Below are 23,785 nucleotides of genomic sequence, written 5' to 3'. Positions count from 1 at the left end.
TAACCCGCTGTGCTACCGCCCGACTCCCATTTATTTATTTTTTACTCTAAGGTCATTAAGGTTTGGTGACCGCATGAGAAATCTGTGGTTATTGGTGGCCTTTTTGTTGTTCTTTCTCCACTTTTCTTTCTCCTCTTCTTTCTTCTTTTTTTCTGACAGAGACAGAGAAATCGAGTTGGAGAGGAGAGAGAGATAGACCTGCAGCACAGCTCTAATGCTCATGAAGCTGCCCCTTACCCCTGAAGGTGCAGTCTAGGGGATTGAACCCTGGCCCTTGCACAAGATAACATGTTTACTCTATCAGGTGTACCACCACCTGACCCGGGTCCCATACCGTGTTGTTTTAATGAATAAAGGAGGCAGATCACTCAGAGGCCCTGAAAGTTACAATGTACTCCTGCCTGGGTCCAGGACAAATGCTCTCTCTGTAGCTTCTCTATAACTGAGTACACAGACTGGTCTTATCATCGGAGAGAACCATGGTTCTATCTAGACATCGGCCTAGGCAGGACTTGTATGCATGAAGCCCCAAGTTTGATCTCTAGCACAACATGTGCTGAAGCAGTCCTCTGTTCTCACCCTCTCTCTTTCCTAGAATTAAACTAATCTCACTCATGGGAAGAACTTAAGAAGCAAGGACAGAAAGTGAAAACACAAAGTAGAACTTAGACTGGGTTTGGTGTATTGCAACAAAGCAAAGGACTCTGGGGAGGGAGCTTTGGGATCCCGCTGCATGATGGTAGGAGGCAACCTGGGCTGGGGGTGAGAATGTTCTGCAGACATCTTTCATGGGGAGATGCGAAATTGTACCCAGGTGTCAACAGCTGCTCTGTAAACTATCACCACCTCCCCCAATTCTTCTTCTAGCGTTTGCCCTTCTTCCGTAGCCAGTCAACAGCGTCAGGTTGAGCCTGATGTAAAGTTTCGAGACCTCCTTTGAATCTGGAGAGGTGGCAGTCGTTGACTATGTGGGTCATAGTCTGTCTGGAGCCACAGAGGCAGTTCGGGTCGTCTCTGGCTCCCCAGCGATGGAACATAGCGGCGCACCGGCCATGGCCTGTTCGATAGCGATTGAGGAGGGCCCAATCATAACGTGCTAGGTCAAAGCTGGGTTGACGCTTGCAGGGGTCTGTGATGAGGTGTTTGTTCTTGACCTCAGCTGACTGCCAACTCTGTTTCCAAGAGACTGGAACAGAGAAGTTCAGTGTAGGCGTAGGGGACCAGATTGGGTGACGAGACGTCAAGTGTTGGACAGGGTGGGCAAAGATATCCGCCTATATTGGCAGGTCCGGTCGAGCATAGACGTGGGAAATGAACTTAGATGATGCCACATCCCGACGAATATCTGGCGGGGCGATGTTGCTAAGAACTGGCAGCCATGGAACTGGGGTGGAACGGATGGTTCCAGAAATTATCCTCACGGAGGAATATAATTTGGAATCTACCAAGTGGACATGGGGGCTACGGAACCATACTGGGGCACAGTATTCTGCAGTGGAATAGCATAATGCCAGTGATGATGATCGTAGTGTGGAAGCGCTCGCGCCCCATGAGGAGCTGGCCAGTCTTGCAATGATGTTATTCCTCGCGCATTGGATCGACCTTCCCGTGGTGCATCCCGTGAGTACTCATTTATTGGGGAAACTGACGATCCTTCCTAGCCGACTGAATCCACATGGATCCCAGTCACTTTCAAAGCCAGCAACAAGCAGCTCCTGACAGCTTTCAAGCTGTTGGTCCTGCTCTTCGAGTCCTCCAACTTAATGTTGAGGGGCTGTCCTTTGCCAAACCTCCTCCAATAAAATAATTAAACAAACAAAAAAGAAATTACATTTTGTTAGGCCACAGAGTCAGAGGTATTTATTCTGTTTTCCTAAAATAAAATGACTATTTTCCCTTGAAAGACCCAGCGGTCTATCTGTTTTCTGATATGATGTGGGCAGGCACACCTTTTATAAAGATGCATTTGTTCATAAGCGAGAGTGAGGAGGAGGAGTGAAAGAATCAGGACATCACTCTCGGCCTAGAACTTGGGACCTCATGCTTGAGAATCTAGGGTTTGTTTGTCTGTTTGTTTGTCTGCATCTAGAGTTACTGCTGTGGCTCGGTGCCTGCACTACGAATCCAATGCTTCTGGTAGCCATTAGTTTTCCATTGTTGTTGTGTTGTTGCTGGTGCTGTTGTTGGATAGGACGGAGAGAAATCAACAAAGGAGGGACACACAGAGATGGGGAGAGAAAGATAGACACCTGCAGCCCTGCTTCACCACTTGTGAAGTGACTCCCCTGCAGGTGGGGAGCCGGGGCCTCAAACCAGGATCCTTGCATGGTCCCTGTGCTTCAAACTATGTGCCCTTAACTCGGCACACTACTGTCTGGCCCCCTGAGAATCCAATCTTTTAACCACTGCACTAACCTCTGGGCTGCTAGACAGTGCAAGCTTGGACCCAAGAGTCTCTGGTCCATTTTGAACAAGTGCATTGACCTAGGAGCTTGTGTTTTCCTTGGGAAACAAGGCCTACCCCTCCTCCTTGATGCTTTGGGAGTCTAGAATGTTTGCGCTTCCTTAGTTGCTGATCTGTATGACAAAGAAATCAATATTTTCAATGACCGTGACTGATTTGGTTTTGTTTGTTTCTGAAGCTGGAATCTAGTTTTGTGGTCTTGCACAACAGCGATCAGATACCTCACACACAATATCTTCTCGCAAAGTCGTTTGTTGGTTTAACATAAGTGTGTGTGTGTTGCATGTCTGATAAATAAATGGTTTATATTTGTGTGCCTACTCAAATATGAACTGTCAGAGAGCTGGGAACTTCAGTCAGTTCTCTTTAATGCTCTCTCTATTCTAGAAAGAACCAGCTGTACAATACAAGGGGAAACTCAGATATTTGCTGCAAGAAGGAATGGACTAATGTTCTCCTTGGAAATGTCACTTTGAGAAGTGGGCTATAGCTCAGTGATAAAGCACAGCCTTTTCATGAGGCCATGGGTTTCAGTCCCAGTGGTGAAAAACAGGTAGTACCTTTTAAGAAGTACGTTCCATCATGGGGGCCAGGAAGTAGCACATGGCGCAAAGCACAAGGAATGGCACAAGGATAATGGTTCAAGCCCCCAGATCCCCACCTGCATTGGGGGGGTGGTGTCACTTCACAAGCGGTGAAGCAGGTCTGCAGGTGTCTCTCTTTCCCCCTCTCTGTCTTCCGTTCCTCTTACAATTTCTTTCTGTCCTATCCAACAATAACAACAGAGGCAACAAACAGAAAAAAAATGGCCTCTAGGAGCAGTGGATTCGTAGTGTAGGCAATGGAGTCCCAGCGATGAGCCTGGAGGCAAAGAAGAAGAAGAAGGAGAAGGAGAAGGAGAGAAGGAGAAGGAGAAGGAGAGGAGTAGGAAAAGGAGGAGGAAGAAGAAGGAAGGAAGGAAGGAAGGAAGGAAGGAAGGAAGGAAGGAAGGAAGGAAGGAAGGGAAGGAAGGAAGGAAGGAAGGAAGAAGAGGAGAGGAGAGGAGAGGAGAGGAGAGGAGAGGAGAGGAGAGGAGAGGAGAGGAGAGGAAGAAAGGAATATGTCCCACCTCTAAAGTGTTCTGAAATGCTTTGGGGGATGTAGGTGAACCATAGAAATACTAGTCCTTGTGGTCCGGTAAGTGGCGCAGTGGCTAAGGCACTAGACTCTCAAGCATGAGGTCCTGAGTTCAATCTCCGGTAGCACATATACCAGAGTGATGTCTGGTTCTTTCTTTCTCTCTTATCTTTCTCATTAATAAATAAAATCTTTAAAAAAAGTTTTTTTAATAAGAAACACTAGTCCTCAGATTAGCAATCATTTTGTATTACAAAAATACATAGCACATCAGTGCAAGCTGATAATTTGTCTGTCGCCCACAAACGATATAGAAGAATTCTTTTCTCTAAGGCATCAAACCCGTATGCCACTGGATGTCCCTTAAACTAAAGTGAGAAAGCTAGAGAAACTTGCTCCTCTCTCCAGCAACAGACGTAAGTAACTGGGGATATAAGCAGAGGAAGTAATAGGTTTTCAGTGACAGGGCTTGGTTAGGGGGTTCTGCTTTATGAAAAATTAGAGGGTTGTTTTTTTTTTCATTTGTTCTTATGGTTTTGTTGGTCCTGGGAGAAGTCAAATGTATTTACTTTTTTTCTGCTAGTATGGGGGGGCAGGATTCAGCTCCAAGTCATTTATAAATCACTACCACAACTGTGCATGAACATATATTTACATTTACTTGTTTTTTCCTGAAGAAACTCAACACTGCAGTTTGATTCTATGTGCATTCTTGCCCAGGGTTCCTCCTGCATTTTGAGGAACATGTGTTGGGGGTGGGGCCCATGCTAAGAGTATGGGGAGCAGAATGATGCCAATAGTAACCTGGAAAGTGGTGTAATGGATAAAGCACTGGGCTCATGCAAGTCTGAGGTCTCAAGTTCAATCCCCAGCATCCTGTGTGCCAGAGTGATACTCTGGTTCTCCTTCCTTCATTAAAAAAAGAAAAATTGCCATCTGGGTTGTAACCAGGGCTCAGTGCTAGCACTGTGAACCCACCAGTGCTGGAGGCCAAAAATTTTGCCTTCTTTTTTTTTTTCTTTCCATTTGTTGTTTTTTGGGACAGAAATAAATTGAGAGGGGAGGGGGAAACAGAGGAAGAGATAGCTAGCTAGATAGACCTGTTTCACTGCTCATGAAACTTCTTCCCTGCAGGTAGAGAACAGGGGCTCAAACCTTGGTCCCTGCACCAGGTGTGCCATTGCCCAGGCCCGCTCATTAGTACATAGTTTAAATCTTGAAATAAAAAGAAAGGTGGTGGGAGTCAGGTGGTAGCACACTGGGTTAAGCACACGTGGTGTAAAACGCAAGGACTGGCGGAAGGATCCTGGTTTGAGCCCCTGGCTCTCCACCTGCAGGGGAGTCACTTCACAGGCAGTGAAGCAGGTCTGCAGGTGTCTATCTTTCTCTTACCCTCCTCTCTCCATTTCTCTCTGTCCTATCTAACAATGATGACATCAATAACAACAACAATAATAACTACGACAACAAAAATAAGGGCAACAAAAAGGAAAATAAATCAATAAAATTAAAAAAACATTTTTTTTAAAAAGGTGCTAGTTCAGTTAGCTCCCAGTCATGCACCTGGTCTTCAGTGTTCTCACTAAAGTTTCCAAACCCTTCAGACTATTAAGAGGGTGCTCTCAGTGTGGGTGTCAAACATCTCTGACCGTCTGTTGATTCCCTTCCATGGTTTTCCCGCTCCTGAAGTGCTATCACTGCACCCGGCGCCTTACCGCACATCTTTGCTCTTCTCTGCTGGGTACACCGCCCTCCTCCTTCCCTCGATAAGGACTCTTACTGTCTTTCCACTCACAGCTGCAGGAGGCCCACACACTGAGCCCATGCTGCCTTAGTAGCTGCTTCTCTGACAACTCCGAGTGTGTGGTCTTGAGGCTGAAGGCTTTGTGGGATTTGAATGGTGTAACTCATACCCCTGAGACGTACAAACAAGACAGGCGAGGCCTGCTCAGGGATAAGCCCTTCATGTGTCCTCTAAGTGACCCTACTACTTGTCCCCAGGGTCCTTTCTTACTTTGGGCTGATAGATTTGTTGGAAGGCTGCTAACAGAAGAGTGAACTGTGACTACAGCAGAAATGATGCAGATTATGAATAAATAACACGTATTGAGCTAGACTTTGCTAATAATAGAATCTTCCAGGGCAATTCTTGGCAGAAATCAGGACAACAGGATGCCATGTGGGGATCTTACAAAAGTTATTGAGATGCTTTATTTAATCTCTGTCTTCCACTGCAAGACACCCCCCAAGATTATCTTTTGATAGGCTGGCATCAGGAAAATAATTTTTAATGCACAGAGATTAAAGATGGAGCAAACACCAGACTATGAGTGGCACTCCTGGGTCCAATCCCCAACACCACAGGGGAGCACCATGGACAGCACTAAGGAAAGTCCCTGGATGGTGATGTGGTCACTTAGTGTCTCTCCCTTTATCTCTCCTCTCTTGTTGGGTAGTTGCCATCTCCCCCTGGCTTCTGCTTAACCATATGCCTATATATAGGGATTTTACTGATCCAAAGCTTTGGTCTATTTACATAAATCACTTTTACATAAAGCACTCCAGGGCATTGGTGGTTCTATGATAGGATTCTCTCCTGCTCCACCCCCTCCTTGTCACACACTGATCCCTTCTTTGTCACACTCTGATTTTCACCAGTCACTTTTCTCTCCACCCTCTCTATATCACATCCTGTTTCCACCCTACTTGGAGAGTATAAAAACAGCTGCTCTTCTGATTAAAGACACTTGGAAATTGCTTTCCGGCTCCGAGAGTTCCAGAGTGTATCTCCTGCGGAAGTTGGTGCAGCACGAGTTCCTGATCCCTCTCCCACACAGCAGCCTAGATCAGCTCCAGTTGAGTTCTCTCCAACCCAGAGAGCACTAGCTCGGGAAGAAGTACCCTCAGGCTATCCCGGCACTCTCTGTCTCTTCTTTGCTTCTCCTCCTCTCTTTTTCTCTCTCCAAGTACACAGAGTATTAAGAATTGGACTGGGGATGTTGCTTTGTATTTGCATGCACAGAGAGAGCCCTTTCAGCTCATTCCCAGGCACCATATCTAAAAACTAAATTAATTAAGGAGGGTGGCTGGGCCGTAGTGGGCACACCCAGTTGAGCACACATGTTACCATGTGCAAGGACCCAGGTTCAAACCACTCCGGGGGGAGCTTCTTGGGCAGTGAAACAGTGCTGCAGGTCTGCCTCTCTCTCTCTTTCTCTCTCCATCCCCCTCTCAATTTTCCCCTAGTTCTATAACAAAAACAGATTAAAAAAAAAAAAAAGAAAGAAAGAAAGAGGTCAATATTGTGGTTACCAAAATGATGATATTTGAACAGATGTGCAGACTGAACTCTAAGCACTGGACATCTGTCCTCTACTAGAAGATGTTTCCTGGGGGCTGAGCAGTGGTGCACCCAGTTAAGCACACAAATTATCATGCATGAGGACCCAGGTTTGAGCCCCCACCTCCTACCTGCAGGGAAGGAGGCCTCATGAGCAGTGATGCAGGTCTGCAGGTGTTAATCTTTCTCTCCCCCTATTCCCTCACCCGAATTTCTCTCTGTTCTATCAGGTATAGTAGGGGAAAAGAAAAAGAAAAAAAAATGAATGGAAAAAAAAAAATAACTGCTGGAATTGGTGGATTCATAGTGCCAGCACTAAGCCCCAGTGACAATTCTGGTGGCAATGAAAATCAATAAATAAAGTTCCCTGTTAAATGAGTTCTAGAAATTGGTTGCCCAGTGCTGTGGAGTGCTTAACACTATTGGATTATGTCATCTTGGATGCAACTGGAAGACATCCTATTAATTGAGATAAGCCAAAAAGACAAGAATGAGTACTGAGTGATCTCCCTTCTAAGTGGGGCCTACTAATTAGGAACAGGAGGAAGAATACAATGTGAAACATGAACTGGGCATGGTGTGTTGCATCAAAGCAAGGGACTCTGGGAAAGGGGGTGGGACTAGAGGAGGGTGAAAGAGAAATGTGGGGCGGGTGCATAAAGAAATCATATGCATGTGACCGTGACTACACTGGAGTGCATTAACCCCCTCAATAAAATTTAAAAAAAATTAATGATTAAGATGAGTAAGTTTAGGTTCTATGTATTTTGCTACAGTTAAACATTCCTTATTAAAAAATCTTCTTAGGTATCTGTATATCTTCAACTGGTACAGAAAGCAGATGTTCTTCTGGAAGGGGGGAGGGGAGAGAGATTTTGTTGTTAAATATCCTTGTAGCTGATAAAGGGACTCCAATGGATCTCTAGCCCTTCCTGAGAGTAAAAAGACCTAAGTTCTTTTTTCTTTTTTTATTAGTGACTTGCAGAATTATAATAGGGTTGTGACTCCACACCATTCCCACCACCAGAGTTCTGTGCCCCCATTTTCTCCAGCAAAAGCTTCCATAGTTCTCCCAAGGTCATAAATATGTGATGTAGATATATACGTGTGTGTGTGTGTGTGTGTGTGTGTGTGTGTGTCCCATTTTTGCTTACTTCTATGACTCTGCCTTTGATTTCTTTCTAAATCATACCTCTATCTATTGCTACTTCCAAGTATCTTTCCTTTTTCTGCTCCCCCCTCAGATAGAAGAAACAGCATCTGACTTCCTCTGGTGTTCTCCAGATTCTCGTCTCTCTGTGATGGCATGAAAACAAAGATTCCTGCTCACAAACACGCGTGTCACAGTAGAACTGGGGTTCAGAACCATCTGGTCATCTTCCCCGAATATTTCTCCCCTCTGGGAGTATGGACCAAAATTCTTTCTGGGGAACAGAAAGAGGGAGTTCTGGGTTCTGTAATTAGATCTAATCTATTTTTAAAGGATTTATTTTTTCATGAAGGGGTGACCTTTGGCGTGAGGAACTAGTTCTGTTTCTGGTATTGGCCTTTAGGAGAGTCTCAAGACACCATGTTCCCAGTTTTGTGTAATTATGGAAATGGGGTTCAGTCAGAAACAAACAGGGATAATATGACTTCATGATCAAATAGGCTTGGGATCTAAGCAAGGTGAATGAATTTCTTTTTCTCCAGACCCTTGACTGTACTGCCCTCAAGAGCTTGTCTTCAACAAGAAGGTGTTAGGGCTGGTTTCCCAAACTTGCTGAAGCATGGAATAACCCCCACCTTTCCCGTTACCACCTACCTCTCCTTCTAGGGTTCTTTTTTAAGAGAAATTAACTAATTGATTAATTGATAGGACACAGAAAAATTGAGAGAAGGGAGATAGAAAGAGAGACACCCGCAGGGGGGCAGGCAAAAAAAACTAGTAATATGCACAAGGACCTGGGTTGCAGTCCCCACTCCCCACCTGCAGCTGGGACGCTTCACAAGCACTATAACAAGTCTACAGGTGTCTCTCTTTCTCCCTCTTTCCCCCTCTCAATTTCTCCCTGTCCTATCAAATAGAATGAAAAAAAAAAAAAGAAAGAAAGAAAGGAAAGGAAAAAGTAGATGTCAGAATTGGTAAATTCATAGTGCCTACACCAAGCCCCAGTATTAACCCTAGAGGAAAGAAAATAGACAGAAAGGATCGGATTGGATAGGATCTACAGCATTGCTTCATTGCTAATGAAGCTTATCCCTGCAGGGAGAGACAGAACACACACACACACACACACACACACACACACACACACACACACACACCTCTGCAGCACTGCTTCACCACTTGTGAAGCTTCTCACCTTGTAGGTGAGGACTGAGGCCTTAAACCCAGGTCCTCCCACATGGTGATGTGAGTTGAAGCCCATAACTGTGACCTGTCACCCAAGGAAGAGAGAACATGGGTAGGGCAGAGCCCTGCTAGTCCCTCTGTGCACTTCATCAAGCTGCTCAGTAACTCTCTTGGTCCTACTGTTTGTTGGGGAGGGGCTCTCATCCTTGGCGCTCCCCTGAGGCAATCTGCTTGCTCCATGGGTAAAGCTTGTGGGGCATCTTGAAGCGCTGAGACACATCACTGACCCCAGGATAAACAAAGGGTGGCTTACAGCCACTCACAATTCTGATGGGGAAGTTTCCTTGGTTTACTGTCCAGTGAGCTCCAATCTAGTACCATTTATTTATTTGTTAAAAGATTTTTTAATATTTATTTATTCCCTTTTGTTGCCCTTGTTGTTTTATTGTTGTAGCTATTATTGTTGTTATTGATGTCATTGCTATTTGGATAGGACAGAGATAAATGGAAAGAGGAGGGGAAGACAGAGAGGGAGAAAAAAAGATTGACACCTGCAGACTTGTTTCACCACTTGTGAAAAGACTCCCTTGCAGGTGGGGAGCCGGGGCTCGAACCAGGATTGTTAGGCCGACTCTCATCTAGTACCATTTAATAATTTCTCTTCCTCCACCCCCCTTCCTTCCCCCTCCTCCTCCTTCTTGCCACCAGGGTGATCGCTGAGTTCAGTGCCTGCAGGATGGCCAAATTTCTTTTTCTTTCTTTTATTTGATGGGATAGAGAGAAGTTGAGAGGGGAAGACAAGATAGATAAGGAGAGAGAAAACACTGCTCTACCATGAAGCTACCCTCCTTTTCCTTGGCCTCTCCTCCCTCTCTGCTCCCAGATCCCAGCCATCCTGACTTCCTTTGCGTTTTTCTGTACTACACAAACTTACAAAAATCTCTGTTATTGCCTGACTTCTCCATGCCATCAGGAAAGCCTGCTCTGGAAGGAGATTGTGCTTGTGACAACGACGTTCCCCAGCCAAGTCGGGTATTAAAACAATCATTGTGTTCTCAAATCCAGATACTGCGAGCTTCGTTTGATCCTAAGCCCTGCATTAAGTAGAATATTTTCTTTGAATAGTATTTGTCTCAGAAAAAGTGGAGCCTGATATGTGTATGTGTATGTGTATGTGTATGTATATGTACATGTACATTCCAAAAGCAGGACCATTCCAGGGAAAGAGAGCTTAGCAATCTCACAGGTCTTCACAGGTGGACTGCATGACAGCCACATTCTGTGTCAAAGAACTGCATTATTTCTGGTTTCCCTTATCTTAATCTCCTGCCTTATTTCTAACTTTTTTTTTTGCATATTTCTAATGACGGATCTCCCAGTTACCTCTCAAGTCACTTTTTCTTTAAACTTTTGTACCATGGACTGGGTGGTGGTTTGCCTGCTAGTGTACACAGGTTGCCATGCCTGAGGACCCAGGTTCAAGTCTCAGCTCCCACCTGCAGTGGGAGGGGGAGGATGGGAAGGTGGCTTCACAAGCAGTGGGGCAGTTCTTCAGGTGTCTTTCCTTCTTTCTTTCTCTCTCTCTCTTTCTCTCTTTCTCTCTCTCTCTGTCTCTCTCTCTCTCTCTTTCTCTCTTTTTACCTCCAGGGTGGTTTCTGGGCCTCAGTGCTTGCACTACAAATTCACAGCTCCAGGGGTCGGGTGGTGGCGCAGTGGGTTAAGCACATGTGGCACAAAGCGCAGGGACCGGCGTAAGGATCCTGGTTCGAACCCCTGGCTCCCCACCTGCAGGGGAGTCACTTCACAGGCAGTGAAGCAGGTCTGCAGGTGTCTATCTTTCTCTCCCCCTCTCTATCCTCCCCTCCTCTCTCCATTTCTCTCTGTCCTATCCAACAACGAACAACATCAACAATGGCAATAATAATAGCCACAACGAGGCTACAACAATAAGGGCAACAAAAGGGGGGGGGGATGGCCTCCAGGAGCGGTGGATTCATGGTGCAGGCACCGAGCCCAGCAATAATCCTGGAGGGAAAAAAAAATTCACAGCTCCATTTTTTCCATTTTTATTGGATAGGACAAAGAGAAATTGAGAAGTACAACTCAGCATTTGGTGTCTTTCTCTTCCCCTTTCTTTCTTTCCCTCCTTCTCTCCTTCCCTCATTCCCTTTTCCCCACCTTCCCCCACTCTTTCTCCATCAGGATCTTCTGCTTACAAGATTATTACATCCAGCAGACATTTTTTCCCCTTTCAATTTCAGTTAGAAATAGACAGAGAGAAAATGAAAGACACCAAGAGGAGGGCGGGTGGTAACACAGCAGGTTAAGCACACATCGTGTGAAGCGCACTGACTAGCATAAGGATCCCGGTTTGAACCCTTGGCTCTCCACTTGTAGGGGGTTCACTTCACGGGTGGTGAAGCAGATCTGCAGGTGTCTTATCTTTCTCTCCCCATCTCTGTTTTCCTCTCCTCACTCAATTTCTCTCTGTCCTATCCAACAACCACAAGAGCAGTAACAACAGCAGTAGTAATAACAACAAGGGCAACAAAAGGGAAAAAATACCCTCCAGGAGCAGTGGATTCATAGTGCAGGCACTGAGCCCCAGCAATAACCCTGGAGACAAAATTAAATAAATGAATGAAAGACACCAAGACACTGCTCCACCACTGATGGAGCTTCCCCTGATGCCAGGCGTGGTGCTCCCTGAGATTCCGGGACCACAAGTCTGGGTCCTCGTGCCTGGCAGAGCGAGCGCCCTTCCTGATGAGCTCCTCCTGACCCCTGGTGCCTTCACTGGGGAATGCGCCAAGAACTTGTTCATGCGTGAAACCAGCTTTGCGAGGCCTCCCCAGTCCAGTGTTTGCTTCTTCATTTTTTTGAGAAAAAGAGATGGATGAAGAGAGAGATGACACCGAGAGACAGAGAGAGGAGAGACAGCACAGCATCTCTTCATCCATGGAACCCCTATGTGGTGCTGGGTCTCGAACCCAGAGCCTTGTAGACTCACTAGCAGGTGATCTATCTCCCAGACCTCAATTCCCCCTACACACACACACACACACACACACACACACACACACACACACACACACACACACACACCCCGAAGCCCAGGTTGGAGTGGAAGAACTGGATTCTCTTTCTCTCTGTTTTTTCTGAACTTAGTGAGTTAATTATGTCAGGGGCCTGCTGTCAAGTGTACGGGGCTTGTGGCAGCTTGCCCCGTCAGGGCTGGCCTCGTCTCTTGACATCTTCCCCTCAACTCTTGTAAATGCACGTTTGTTCTTTTCCTTCTCTATTTCTATTAGTGGCCTAACGGGCTGTTTGTTTTACAGAATTGTCAGATTGCAGGAGTATATTTCACACGCGTGCTGGTGCGTGTGTTTAAGTCACCACACCCTTCAGCAAAGTTCTGTTCCTTACCCCACCCCCAAGTGACCATCGTTACCACGGAGCCCCAAAGGAGGTCTAGCTTCCACTTTTTTTTTTAAGCCCATGTGTTTTAGTCATCTGTAGTCCCCGTGTGAGTGAAAGCATCCAGGAGTTGTCCTCCCCCTCTTTTATTCATTTCACTCAGTATAATCACTTCCTGTGTTCCATCCACTTTGTTCCAAAGGATAGTCTCATCAATTTTTGTAAATAATTTCAGAGAATGTTCCACAGAATACATATCACATAACTTTCTTACTCAGCCATCTGCCCTTGGGCATTTTACATTACTTCTTTATCTTGGAGAGTGTGAATAGTACAGCTGTGAGGATAGGGGTGGGTTCCTTCCTTCCTTCCTTCCTTCCTTCTTTCCTTCCTACTTCCTTCCTTCATTTTCAAGGAACTGGGTTCAGATGCCCCAGTTCCCACTTGCAAGCTTCACAAATGGTAGAACAGTGTTGCAAGTATCTTTCCTCTCTCTCTGTCTCTCTCTCTCTCCCTCCCTCCTTCTCTGTCTCTGTTTCTCATCATCTATCAAATAATAACAATAATAATAATAGTTCATAGAGCTGGTAGCATTGTGTACTATTGGAACCCAGAACAGATTTCCTGTAGCAATAAGCAGTTGTTTACCTGCAGTCTTTGAGGACATGCTCTACTTGCTGCTGGCCCTTCCTGAACATGTAGAAGTGAGTATGAGAATAATGAAACTCTAGATTCTTACAGTGGGAGGAGGGTTGTCCTGTGGGACTCAGTTTAATGCCCTACCACTTATTAAAAATCTTTTTAAATTATTGGAAAGAGACAGCCAGAAATTGAGAGGGTAGGGGGTGACAGAGAGGGAGAGAGACGCTTGTAGCACTGCTCACCATTTGTGAAGCTTTCCCCCTGCAGGTAGGGACCGGAGGTTTGAACCTAGGTCCTTGCACATTGTAACATGTGTGCTCAACCAAGTGTGCCACCACCCGGCCTCTGCCCTACCACTTTGTAAAAGCCAGTCTCAACTTTGGGTTTCTTAGACACGAAATAGAACATTCAAGTTTTCCACCTTGGTGAGTTTTCTGAGTGTAAGTTCTCCTGTCTGAGAACCTTAGAAATTCTAAGAAGGCTGCTTGATTCTGTTATCTATTCCACAGAGTCTTGTGTTTTTAACAAATCTGTAAGTGACAGTGTTATACCATCTTAAACACAAATAGGGGTTGAGCAGAAGGTAGAATGGTTCTCTGCTTGTTGCATGCAACTTCATATAGTAAAAGTATCCTGAAAGAGTGGTTTGTGGTCCATAATCACCGAACAACCTCTCAAGTAGAATCAACTTTGTGTTCCTCTCAGCCTAGTATTTCCTATTTGCGACAGATGTGGTTCAACAATATTCATACAAGTAGAGTTTCCCGCACTCAACTTACGTAGGGAGAAATCTAGCACACGGCTTTGCTGGTGACCTGTGCATTGCTTAGAATTTTAGAAATAATGAATAATGAAGAATGAAAAGGAATAAGTGGTGAAAAGCAGAGTAGAGGCTCCTTCAGCCCAAGGTGACTATTAACTCCACCAATAATAATAACAAGCGAAAGCACTGTCTTACTTGCTACGGCTTCCTTGAAAAGATTTGAGTCAACAAGCATGAAGGTTTCGAGACCTCTCGCCTATGTGTGATAGATGTGTGTCTAAAAAGACATCAAGAGCAGATCTATTTGAAGACGGACTTGTTGGAAGAGGGTCTAGAGGGGCCAGATGGTGGCACACCTGGTTAAGCACACATGTTACAGTGCACAAGGGCCAGGGTTCAAAGCCCAGGCCCCCGCCTGTAGGGGAAAAGCTTCATGAGTGGTGGAGTAGAGCTTCAGGTATCTCTATCTTTTTCCCCCTTTACCTCCCTCTCCTTTCTCAATTCCTCTCTGTCTCTATCCAATAGTAAATAATTGTTTTTTAAAAAGAGGGATTAGAATACTCACCTATGGGAGTCGGGCAGTAGCGCAGCAGGTTAAGCACACGTGGTGCAAAGCATAAGGATCCCAGTTCGAGCCCCCGGCTCCCCACCTGCAGGGGAGTCACTTCACAGGCGGTGAAGCAGGTCTGCAGGTATCTGTCTTTCTCTCCCCCTCTCTGTCTTCCCCTCCTCTCTCAATTTCTCTCTGTCCTATCCAACAACGACGACATCAATAAAAACAATAATTACAACAATGAAAAAAAAAAGGATACTCACCTGTAAGTAGGTCTTTTTAGGAAAAGATGAGTGAAGGTTGATTCAGAAGCCTGCTGGCTGTTTTTGTATTTTTTTTCTAACTGATTTCTGATATGTGACAGGTTTCTGCGAATTAAGGAAGGCTTCCTGGGTCCATATCTTGCTGTGTCTTGGCACTTAATCAGAGAGAAATGAGGCCCTCATTGTTGATGGCATTTACCAAGAAAAGACACACAATACTGGCTAACTATCATAGGATCCTGAAACCACTGTAACACCTTCTAAACCAAGGGCAAAGTGACTTTGTTCTTTATGATTCTCTGAAATATTTTTCAACTCCTTCTAGTCCAGTTCTAAGAAGAAGCAAAGAGGGTAATGGCTTTCTTTGAGAGCCAACAATTCCTTTTGTCAATTTTCGGGATGTGGATTATATTTTGAGCTCTTCTATGATAAAATGAAACGGCCCACTTGAGAAGCAGTCCACGTAGTGAGCCGAGTTTCTATTATTGGGTTGTCTGAAGCCATTCGGGAGGGCTGAACTCTTTGTGATCTGGTGGGGCTCTTGGGTTGCCATGGAGCTGGGCTGGCAGATGACCAAGGGAGAGTGGAACATTCCAGTCAGCTGGGCTTCGGTGTTGCTAATTGTGCCTGACCTAAAATACTTCCACAAAGAGCATCAACGGCAGACTAACTTTGTGTGTCATCCATGAAGTAAAGTTGATTGTTTGGGGGAGAACTCGAATCTGTAGCTTTGAAAACTGTGAGTTACTCCACTGATTTAAATGCTGATGTGTTGCTCAGTGGGGAAAAGTATCTGAGTCTTTTGATGATGTCCTCTGGTCGGCTCACTTACTTGGTACAAGAAAAAAAAGTTTGCAAACCAGAATTAGTCTAATTTGATCTTAAATTGTAAATAAAATGAGGGTGGGGTTGTAGATTTTACATAGCTTCTCTCTGGCATTTTTGCATTTTTTAAGCAATGATGAGACAAAGTGATTGTTAATACTGTTTCATGATTGCACACTTATTCTTTTGAAGATTTACTTATGGAGGCTGGACAGGTGGTGCAAACAGTTAAGCACATATGTTACTGTGCTCAAGGATCCAGGTTCAAGCCCCTGGTCACCCATCTGCAGCAGGGGTTGGGAGGGTTTCCCAATCAGTGGAGTAGCCTGCAGATGTTCATTTTTTTTTCTTTCTCTCTCCCTTTCCCCATCTGTCTCCCTATTTATCTCTCTTTCTGTCAAAATAAAAAAATAATTAAGGACCAGGCAGTGGTGTACCTGGTTAAGCACACATAGTACAAAATGCAAGGACCCACACAAGGATCCCGATTTGAGCCTCTGGCTCCCCACCTGCAGGGGAGGATGCTTTACAAGTATTAAAGCAGGTCTGCAAGTGTCTCTCTGTCTGTCTGTCTATCTATCTCTATCTCCCCCTCCTCTCTTAATTTCTCTCTGTCTTATCCAATACAATGGTAAAAATGGCCGCTGGGAACAGTGAATTCTTAGTGCAGGCACTGGAGCTCCAGTGATAACATTGGAGGCAAAAGAAAGAAAGGGGGGAGAGAGGGAGAGGAAATAAGGAAGGGAGGGAGGGAGGAAGGAAGGTAGGAAGGAAGGAAGGAAAGAAGGAAAAGAAAGAAAGAATATAAGTAAGTAAATAAAATAAAGATTTGTCTTATTATTGAGAAAGGGCAAGAGAGAGAGAGAGAGAGAACCAAAGCCCCTCTTGGGCACACACAGTGCCGAGGATTGAACTCAGGACCTCTTATTTGAGAATCCAGTGTTTTATCCACTGTACAACCTCTTGGATTGTACATTGTCAAACATTTACATGTAAGCCTTCTCCTCAGGACTGCTTAGTCGCTCTCCATCTAGCAAGGTGGGAGGGCTAAGTAAGATCTCTGTTAGTTAGCAGCAGTGTTCATTATTTTCCCCTGTAACTCAAACATTTGCACAGCTGTACTGTGGATTCAGGAGAGATAAAGGGAGAGTCTAGACATAGAGGTACTCATCAAAAAGGGGAAGAAATCCATCAAGGCTAATCACTGTGGAGACTGGAGTGTATCTGTGTTATACACAGGGAATGGGACCAGTGAGAAGGAATAGAGCTTGTGCCTGGTGGCAGGGCTTCTGAAGACGCTTCTGGGATAGTGCTTGAACACCTAACAGGCTGCATACTCTCCCCTACTCTGCTGCCTGTCTTCCTTGTGTTTGTTTGTTTCTTCTTCCACCAAGGTTATTGTTGGGACTCTGTCTATACAATTAGCCATCTCCCCCTTTTCTTCCTTTTTAATAGAGGGTGAGAGACAGAGACAGAGAGAGAAGGAGAGACACCAGCAGCACTACTCTACCACTCCTGAAGCTTCCTCCCCAGCAGATGGGGGCCAGGACTTGAACCCAAGCCCTCAAGCATGGTAACTTGTGCATTTTACTAAATACACAACCACCTCCAGCTCCTCTGGCAGACAGTTCTGCTTGAGCAGAATTGGGAAAATTAATTCTAATTTATAAAATCAGAAGATGCTTACTGGGGTGGATTTTGGCCTAAATTATTACTTTTTTAAAAAAAACTATTTTATTGACTTATTTTAATGGGGGAGATGCAGAGAGAAAGGTACAGAAAGAGAAAGAACAGAACACTGCTCAGCTCTGGCTTATGGTGGCACTGGGGATTGAACCTAGGATCTCAGAGCTTCAGGCATGATTATCTTTTGCAGAACCATTATGCTATCTCCCCAGGCCAGACCCAAGTTGGTTTTTTGATTCCAGACTTGAAGTCAGGGTTACTTGGATCATCTCTTTAGCTCCATTCAGTAGAGCCCCATGAAATAATTGCCAGGAATGAGTCTTAACTCCGTCACTTCTTGCCAATGGTCATCTAGGGCTGGCAATGCACTGACGTGGCTTTTGACCTTAAAGTGTAGCAACTCCCATTTCCGTTTGAGGCCATTCTTGGGATTACTAAGTGACTTTGGTATTAAGGAAAAGAGGGATTTTATTAATTTTTTGTCTCTGTTCAGTCAATGCAATCGATGTTTGTTTTTTCTTCATAAACCCCATCGATTTGATAGAAATATCAGGAGAGAAATCTGACGCAACATTTTTACATATGTTATTTTTCAAAGGCAATAAGTACAAGAAACCAGTTTTCCAAAATTGTGTGTGTTGGGGGGGGGGGGTTCTGATAGAGGTGACGACAGGTGGTTGTATTTTCTTTATTTCTTTCTTTTTAAATATTTTATTTATTCATTATTTATTGGATAGAAACAAGGAACTTGAGAAGGAAGAGGGAAAGGGAGAGAAAGAAGGAGAGACACCTGTAGCACTACTTCTTTGTTCAGAAAGCTTTCCCTTGCAGGTGGGGACCTTGCAGGGCTTGAACCTGGATCCTTGTACATGAAAACATGAGCACTCAACCAGGTGCGGCACTGCCTGGCCCTAGATTGTATTTTCATAGCATCTCACTGATGTTTAACTTTATGTGCCTTATAAGTAATCTGATCTAGTTAATCATGATTAAAGACATGTAGAGGGAGCTGGGAGGTGGGTACACACGTGGCCATGTGTGAGGTCCTAAGTTCAAGCCCCCAGCTACCACATGGAAGTGCCTGCAGGAGAAAGGCCACACAAGTGGGCTATGGTGTCTCTCTTCTTATCTCTCTGTCTCTCTCTCCCTCTCTTCCTTTGTCTTTATCTAAAAGAAAATGATGGTCACAGGAAGCAGGGGAATTGTGCAGGCATCAACAAACTCCACTGAGAGCCATAGTGACCCAAAAAAAAAGGTGTGTGTGTGTGTGTGTGTGTGTGTGTGTGTGTGTGTGTATGGAATGTTGGGTTTGTAACAAAGGTTAGTCCAGTAGAAAAGCATAGAACTGGAAGACTCTTCTAGAATATCAGCGTGAGGGAGTATGGCCAGGCCACCTGCTGTGCACATCCCACCAAGCACAGACCCTTCTGTCAGTGGGGGGTGGGGTGTGAAAAGGAACCTAGAAGCATCCCAGCGCATCAGCGCTCATGCTTACGGTTGTAAAATATGTCTTCACATTCTTGTATTTCTCCTAAAAAGTTTGGGGTTCCCTGATTATCTTAGGAGTGATGAGAATACATTGGTAACACAAGTGTTCCCTGTCTAGGGACCTTATTAGCTGTTGACCCCAAACTGTAGCTCATCTGACTGAAGGAAATTGTGACAACTCTTATGTCCCCTATTTTCCTCTGTCCTAGAGAATGCTCCCTTAAGGAGAACAAAGCAGAAACCAGAACCCAAGACGCTGAGGAATTGGTCAGGTGGGAGTCTCTCTGTACCTAACTTGCTTGCCGACAACATTTCTGGAAGGGTTCCATACACCAGTCGCCACGGTGGATGTTGAGAAGACCTTTAAAATTGAGGCCTTCAAAACAGAAATGAGAACTGGCAAAACAGGTCACCTGGAGACATGCCTGCTGTGTCAGGCAGTGGACATGGTCCCAATCTGGGCCCCCTACACTGGAGGACATTTAAGTGCCATGATGTCTAGCTTTGTCTTCCTCTAGCTCTGTCTTTGTCTCTCTATCTGAACAAGTTAGCTTGGTGTAGTAATGCCCTGGCAAAAATAAGTAAAATAAAATAAAATAGAAGTGATTCAGCAACGGAAAACTGTACTCTATTAGTGCCAAATCACTATTTTAATAAGCCTCATAAGTGTCTAACTACAATTTGTATGAGTTTCATGAGAAGGGAGGACAGGGTTCTCCTAAATGGCTGGAATTTTATTGATAAGAGATTGAGAAAGGCCATTCTGAAGTTCAGACAGTTGGATGGGAAGGAAGGAAGGAAGGAAGGAAGGAAGGAAGGAAGGAAGGAAGGAAGGAAGGAAGGAGAAAGGAAGAGGGGAAGAAAGAGAGGGAAGGGGCAGGGTGTGGGTAGATATCATAATGGTTATGCAAAGTTACTCTCATACCTGAGGCTCTAAACTCCCAGGTTCAATCCCCCACACAAGCCAGAACTGAGCAGTGCTATGGTAAAAAAAAAAAAAAAAAAAAAAGAAAAGAAAAGAAAAGATAAGAAAAAGAAAGAGAAGGGAAGGGAAGGGAAGGAAAGGCAAAGCAAACGGGGGAGGGGGGAAGGGAGGGGAGGGGAGGGGAAGGGAAAGAAAGAGAGCAGGCAGAAAGGGTAGGAGGAAGAGGAGGATTAAGGGGGGGCAGGCAGTGATGCATCTGGTTAATTACACACATTACCATGTGCAAGGACCCAGGTTTAAGCCCCCAGTCCCCCCACCTGCAGGGGAAAACTTCATAAGAAGTGAAGTAGGTCTGTGGGTATCTCTCTTTCTTCCTCTCTGTCTCTCATTTACCCCCTCAATCTCTCTCTCTGTCCTATCCAGGAAAGAAGAAAAGAAAAAAAAAAAAAAAGTGGATTCATTGTGCAGGCACCAAGCCCCATTGACCACCTTGGTGGCTATAAAGAGAAGGAGAGAGGAGAAGGAAGGAAGGGAAGTCAAACCAAGGGAATAAAAAACTAGAGACGAAAAGCTAGTAACAGGGAGTCAGTGGGACAATGGCCTGCATGCATGGCCTTGGAGAAATAGATAAGGAGACTCCAGTTTGTAGAACTTTTGCAGTCCATGTTAAGGGGACTATATTTTTTTATGTTGTTGTTGTTGTTGGTGGTGGTGGTGGTGGTGGTGTTGTTGGTGTTGTTGTTGTTGGTGGTGGTGGTGGTGTGTGTGTGTGTGTGTGTGTGTGTGTGTGTGTGTGTGTGTGTGTGTGTGTTTTGCCCCACCAGAGCACTTCCCACCTCTGATTTATGGTGATTTGAGGGATTGAACCTGAGACTTTTGAAGCCTCAGACATGAGAATCTATCTGCATAATCATTATGCTGTCTCCCCTGCCCTTTTTTCCCCCCACAAAATGCAATGAGAATTTACTTAAAGATTTAAAGAAGGGGGGGTGCAATCCAGCTGTTGTTTTCAGGTGTCTTTACTTTTATATCTCATGTACATACGATAGTCCATCAATTCGAGCTCCATTGCTCAGCTATCTCCCGGGCCCCCAGTTCAGTTTTTTAAAGATTTACTCTGGCCCTTGGGTGAGGGACAACTTGATAAGAGTAGAGGAAAAGAGTCGGGTGGTAGCACAGCGGGTTAAGAGGACATGGTGGGAAGCATAAGGACCAGCAAGGATATGGGTTCGAGCATTGTCTGTCTTTCTCTTCCCTTCTCTTTTCCCTTCCTCACTCCGCTTCTCTCTGTCCTATGCAATGACGACGACATCAATAACAACAAAATAATAATCACAACAACGATAAAACAACAAGGGCAACTAAAGGGGAAAAAATGGCCTCCAGGAACAGTGGGTTCATGGTGCAGGCAACGAGCCCCAGCAATAAGCCTGGAGGGAAAATAATAATAATAATAATAAATAATAATAATAATTGGAGGAAAAGAGAAACCAGTTAAGAGCCTTTTGCTTGCTAATGCAAACCGCAAAGTCCCTTGGACTAGAGAACCCTTGAAGCTTGAAATGACCCTCCAGAGCACACAAGTTGTGATGTAATCAGGGATCCACTATTGGGTAATGGAAAGAGAGAATGATGCCACTAGTCTTCACCTAGACATGTCTTTTACTTATCTAACCTTTTATACTTTGTGTAAGGCTTCCCTCTGCTTGGGTTATCACTATGCCAGGGAGAAAAATCAGAGCCTGGCTTCCTATGAATCAATTAATGTTAATAGGTGCTTTGAAATTACTGCTGCCTCCTCTGTTTTCTCCTTTGTTCCAAGGGGGTGGGTGGTGGGGGGTGGGGGGAGCCTCACAGGACATATATATTGTTTGTTCCTAAAGATGAATGATCATCGCAATTAAGGATGATTTTCTAATTGTCTTAGAAGTTGAACCTGGAGCCAGGTGGTGCAAGGACCCAGGTTCAAGCCCCTGGTTTCCACCTGCATGGGGAAAGTTTCACAAGTGGTGAAGCCGTGTTGCAGGTGTCTGTCTGTCTATCTATCTATCTATCTATCTCCCCCTTCCTCTCAATTTCTGGCTATCTCTATCCAATAAATAAAGATAATAAGAAAAATTTTTAAAGAAGTTGAGCTCTTGGAAAAGAACAAGTTAGCTTCTCATCTTAACTGTAAACCTACACCAAATTGATGCTGTGTTTTTACCAATAATAACATATAGGTAAGGTCAGAAAACTTTTAAAAAGAATATGGATTATTGTTTTGACATTTGTAGTAAAATCAATATGAACTGTGTTTTGTTTTGTTTTGTTTTGTTCTGTTTTGTTTTGTTTTGTTTTGTTTTGTTTTGTTTTACCAGAGCACTGCTCAGCTCTGGCTGATGGTGGTGCTGGAGATTAAACCTAGTAGTTCCAGCCTGAACATCTGTTGCTCATACCACAATGCTATCTCCTCACCCTCAGTATAAACTATTTAATACATAAATATGTGTGTCAGATTATTTGCAAGTAATGTACAGTTGACCCTTGAGCAACTAGGGTTTGAACTAGGACGACTGACTTGCATATGGAATTTTTTTTTCCAATAAATGTACTCATATCCCCAGGTTATGCATTTTAGAGTCAATCAGCCACAAATGTCAATTTCTTGAATCTGTGGGTGAGAAATCTGTTGATAAACTTGATCATGCTTTAATTCTTGGATCCTAAAACCAACCCACCCTCATACCAAGGGGTGGCCATGGTCGAGTTTGGAGGGGGAGATGGGTCAAAAGTTGTACATGGATTTCCAACCTCCAGCTTGCTCAGGGGTCAACTTTATCTACAGTATGTTAACTACAATAGGGCTGTGGAGACAGCATAGTGGCTCTGCAAAAATATTTTCTCTTGCCTGAGATTCCCAGGCCCCCAGGTTCAGCTCCCAGCAGTACCATAAATCAGAGCTGAGCCATGCTCTGGGGTCTATCTTATCTGTCTGTCTTTGCCTCTGTATCTCTTTCATCAAAATAAGATCTTTTTAAGTTGATTCCAATACATAAGGTGTATTCAAAGAAATATTTTCAGTAATATGAAAACATTGACAAATTGATGAATATGAAAGACACCTATTGTGGGGAGATGAAAGGTTGTGCCAGTATGTCCACAGCTGTCCTGTTAACAATTAGTACCTCAATAAAGTGTGGGGATGGGGTAGAAAATCTAGAAAAAAAAAAGAAAAGAAAAAATTAATGAATATGAAAAATTGATTTTCTTTTTTCTTTTTCACAAGAGTACCACCCAGCTCTGGTTATTGGTGGTGCTCAGATTATAGATTAAATATTTTAATATAAGGTGCTAGAATACCCTATTTTTATTGTACAAAAAGAAATAGCAGGGCTGGGGAGATAGTATAGTGATTATGCAGATAAGCATTCCTGCCTGAGGCTCCAAAATCCCAGGCTCAATCCCCAGCACCACCAGATGCCAGAGTTGAGCAGTGGTCTGGTAAATTAAAATAATAATAATAATGAAAAGAAAACAAAGAAACAATATACTAGCACTCCTTTACTATGGTCTAAAAAATTATTATTAATCTACTAGTCTCTTGCTCCTCCAGGAGAAGACTTGACAGTTACACTGAATGAGTTCTCAACTGATAATTCAAAAAATGAATATTGTCTGGGGAAAATGATGACTTGGTCTTTCTTTATAGATGTTTCACTTCATTTCTATACAGGTCTCTGTTTTTAAAGTTCTTATTAAGAATGGTTTCCTAAAGGTTTACAAGATGACATTCCATAGCCATGACCAAAGTTCTGTGTTCTCACTTCCCTCCCCTGCCCATAACCACCATAGTTCTTACAAAGTTGAATTTCCTGATGAAAGGACGGTTACAAACTCCTCATTTCAAGTTCAGGTGGGAAGAAAAGAGCTCTGTTTATTGATTTAAAAAAAAAATTCAGTCCAAAGCGAGCCCCTTTCTAACCATC

The 23,785-nt window shown here is 44.3% G+C and overlaps 1 long non-coding RNA gene across 2 annotated transcripts; it reads left to right on the top strand.

Moving 5' to 3' along the window:
• The first annotated feature begins 1,505 nt into the window (after positions 1-1,505).
• On the top strand, positions 1,506-19,165 carry LOC132542667 (uncharacterized). 2 transcript variants are annotated; one of them, XR_009553635.1, is made up of 2 exons: positions 1,506-1,620; positions 19,102-19,165. It is a non-coding gene; the product is annotated as an uncharacterized LOC132542667 (long non-coding RNA). The 2 variants fall into 2 exon arrangements; XR_009553634.1 differs by lacking the exon at positions 1,506-1,620 and adding an exon at positions 15,242-15,632.
• The last annotated feature ends 4,620 nt before the right edge of the window (positions 19,166-23,785 follow it).

This window comes from Erinaceus europaeus, chromosome 13 (genome assembly GCF_950295315.1).
Source record: "Erinaceus europaeus chromosome 13, mEriEur2.1, whole genome shotgun sequence".
In the NCBI taxonomy this organism is placed as follows: Eukaryota; Metazoa; Chordata; class Mammalia; order Eulipotyphla; family Erinaceidae; genus Erinaceus; species Erinaceus europaeus.
Note: the sequence above shows the minus strand (reverse complement) of the source record. Positions and strands in the feature narration are given on the sequence as shown.